The sequence below is a fragment of the Choristoneura fumiferana genome, chromosome 3, assembly GCF_025370935.1.
Source record: "Choristoneura fumiferana chromosome 3, NRCan_CFum_1, whole genome shotgun sequence".
NCBI lineage: Eukaryota > Metazoa > Arthropoda > Insecta > Lepidoptera > Tortricidae > Choristoneura > Choristoneura fumiferana.
In genome coordinates, this window is record NC_133474.1 from 22,809,945 (window position 1) to 22,814,006 (window position 4,062).

General features: G+C 36.5%; 1 pseudogene; it reads right to left on the reverse strand.

Moving 5' to 3' along the window:
- Positions 1 to 435: 435 nt before the first annotated feature.
- On the reverse strand, positions 436 to 3,575 carry LOC141426140 (chitin deacetylase 8-like; annotated as a pseudogene).
- Positions 3,576 to 4,062: the final 487 nt, after the last annotated feature.

Below are 4,062 nucleotides of genomic sequence, written 5' to 3' on the forward strand. Positions count from 1 at the left end.
TCATTTGTGTTTCCAGTCTGCGATCCTTGTGCATATCTTTTTTATATGATAGGGGGAAAACGCGCAGGAAACCTGATGGAAAATCACGCCGCCCATAACATAGGCTGAGTTACGGATGCGTTGCCGCCCTTTGAGAAACGAGTAGGCTCGTTTTTTGAAGATCCCCAAGTTATGCATCGCAAACTACATAAGTTGGTTTAATATTTCAGAAGGTCGCGTGGGTCGGGGCGGGGGTGGCGGGTTGTCGTTCATTGTGGCGTTCTAAGGGGTAGGCCTATGTTCAGCAGTGGACGTCTTCTGGCTATGATCACGATCGATTCACAACCGATTATGATCACCTCATCGATCAATGTATATCGTCATCAATGTATAGTCGCCAAACACAAGAAAAGGAGTGTTCAGTCGAACTAATACAACCCCCTGTTGAAATACTCCTTCTTTGACTCAGTATCAGTGGACATGTTTAAGATAGGTACTTACCATGAACACATCTTGCATGTTGTTGATCATGTCAAGGAATCTAACGAAGGCACGGTTGACAGCGGGGGTTGATACGCTCAGCGACGTACCACTCATGGACGTAGAAACCGAAAGGTGAGCGGTTGCCGAGATAGTGCCTCTCGAAGTTGGTGACGATGAAATTGAACCAGGCGTCTTCGTCGTTAAGTGGAGGTCTGTAAATGATAATGATTTATTTATAACTTAGAGGGTTAACTAAGATTGCGTTCAATGTGAACGGAATACTATTCAAACATTTGACTTTTAAATATATGGATGTACCGAAAATAAATAATAAACCACGAAAAAATTTACACCAATTCATCTAGTACTAAAGTAAGCAAATCATTTGTTAAGGATCCTAAACTATGCTTTTACTATTGATAAACATATTTAAATACATAATTAAGTATCAAAGGTGTATCATAATGTGTGCCACCACGTTCATAATGTGTGTTGGAGATCGAATCCGATGATTCCAGCGTCGTAATCAGATTCTCTAACCATTCGGCACTATCCGGCCGTAATAAAAAAACATTAATGAAATTGAGAAGGGATGTACAGTAAATTAGTACTAATAAGCGCAAAACAAAACAGTTTTTCTTATAGTGGACAATATCTTGCGTTAAGCAGTCACTGTTTCCGTTACCCTGTCTGTAAATAATCTAGCTAACTTTTGTTTATTGCAGCTGTTTCTACCTTAGATGGTACTTTAAGTTTAATACTGCTACTTACACTGCGAAACAGGAGTCAACCATCGCACACGCTGCACCATTCAGATCCAACCAGCTGACCATAGGCAGGGTCCAGACACCAGGAATAGAAGCAGTAGGGCACGGAGGCACAGTACACTCCTGGGTAGATTCGTAGTCCAGGGTATAGGGCCAGAGGCCAGGGTCTAGTTGATTGATGGTTGGCCAAGTGCAGTCGTAGGTGAGGCCGAAGTCTTTCATAACTTGGAAGGAAGCGTTGCCGGTCATTGGAGGAACGGGATACGGATTCCTGTAATTAGACAGATGCTTTGGTTGACATACTAGCAAATAAAATATGTTATTCCCTCATTGAACTAAATAAGTCGTAAATATGATGTGTATTTATTATAGTAAATGCCTCAATTCTGTTCCTATAATAATAATCTACATGTTATATTATAACTGTATCACTAATTTAGTTTTTGGCTGTGGTATAACAAAGTCTAACGAAGGTAATGGTAGTACTAGAAAAGGAAAAAAATAATTTTAGAAATTGTTCAAGAAGTCGAAAAGAAAACAGAGGATGTAAATTACGCCTAACAATATCAAAAATACTAAACCAATTTATTGATTAGATGAAAAGCATTAAACAAATTTACTGGTTCATCTGTCTTCCTGTAAACTGTTGTAACTAACATTATAAGACTTTTAGATAAGACCGTTAGCGGGGAAGGGGGCGAATTTTACAATTGTGTTAGTTACAGTTTAAAAGACCTTTATCTTAGGTTTATTACTTTAATCTTGATTGCTGTTTCCACAGTTTAGATTTCAATTAAGATTTACTGTGCAAATTTATCTTGATTGATTAACGGAATATATAAGTATGATAAGAATAACAAAATCCCGTTTACTTGTTGGTCAATAATTTGTTTAATATCACATAATGTGAACCACAACTCGTCATTTTTATTATCATTATTGAATCAGCAAATTAAATTATATACCTTGTTGAACAAAAAATTATTTTACCCTCCTAAGGTTGTTACGTGCAAGCTGTATTGGCAAAAACATCAATAGTATATTTTTTATCGAGGGACTAAAATAAGCCAATATATACCCGAGGTGGTTAGTGAGGTGGTGTCTATTTATCCAAGGGTTTATTTTGACTTTAGTATCAAGGTGAAAACTCTATTTTTCACTTTCGATTGCGAGAAAACGCTTTCTGTGAAAGAATTAATGCGTTTTTATTCGTCCAGTCCATAAAACTTTCATAGGTTTTTAAATAAATCTTTCTAGATTTCGGCGGCAAAAGAATTCAATTATTTTTTGCTCTTTACTCGACATCATAATTTTCACTATCACTTATTGTGAAATAATCAATTTATTTTAGTGTTTATGATTTACGCTCTACAACAGTTTCAAAGTTTCCGCGGTAAGTATTTTTTTCCAACCAGACACAGATATAACAAAATCGCATCGGCCGGATGGTTGGAATGAGTTTATGCGGAAAAGCATAGAACGCCACGTAGACTAAGAACGTAACATTTCAGAAATGGTACACACAATTTAAGCAAAAGCTACTAGCTGTTTGAGTTTAATAAGTCATTCAAATTTAAAAATTTCTGCGCCCTAGGGACTAAAGTACTCACTTTACTCTCGCCTCTAAGATATTACTTTTGAAGCATAAAGTAAATTTGCTTACTATTGAAAACTTTCGTATTTATACGACAGTAAATTTAATTCAGATGTAAAGAAATGATCATCTAAGCTCGTAAGTCCCCGTGTACTTCATAAAATACAAATCGTTTTGTAATAACTAATTACTGTAAAAAAAAAAACTTTTCAATGAAATGAGACTTCTAAATTTATTAAAACCACAATGGAAAAACTGACAACAGGCTTGGTCTGTAAGAAATGTATGTTAAAAAAGTCAGGATTTATGAAAATAAATTTGATAAACTTCGACTGCACTAACAATAGTAACTAACTAACAAAGAATAAAAAAATTAGAAGACATCAAACTTAAAAATTAAAAGAAAGCATAATATCTAAACTTACCTTTAATCTCATCATAAGGGATGTTGGCGAAATGAGACATTTGGATCCTTTGGTCACCAAATTCCAACTTCATGTCATCATATGTGGCTTCAGCCCAGTACGTTTGTGGTGTCTGATGACTCAGAGAGTGCAGTGCAATTTCATAACCACGGTTATAGAGCTCGTTGACAATTTGATAGTCGGTGTATTCATGGTTGATGAAGAAGTGGTGCCAGCAGGGCAGCCGTTGGTGTTCAAACGATTGTAGAGATCGTTGCGGTAGGTGTTGATGTTGATAACGTTGACACCGTCATCGAAAGTGACGAGGACGAACTGAAAGATAAACATTTTTCAGGTCTCGTTAACTATGAGTCACACTTTTAAATAATACATAACATTAAACTACACCATTGGGGAAAAGTTCCTTGAATGGTGACCATGAACTGGAGAACAAAGCGTTGGCAGGCCTCCCTACCACTACATGGACATCGTGAGAGTTGCGGGCAACCGTTCTAAGGGGAAGACCAGCAGCACCAGCAGTGGACGTCTTTCCAAGTACCAAGACCAATAGATTATCATATATCATCATCATCATCATCTCAACCGTAGGACGCTCACTTACACGAAAAACTTAATCATGGTTATATGAGAATAGAGACAGATATGGTTTTAAATACTCCATTAAAATAAGTTGACTAGCAAAACACGTCACACATCCCTTTAGTTTCATAAACGTGTCAAATAATATAACTTAATATATAATTTATAGGACCCTGTTAAAACTAAAGAAAACCGCCCAGCAGCTTTTTCAAAATATACATTAGCATAAGAATTC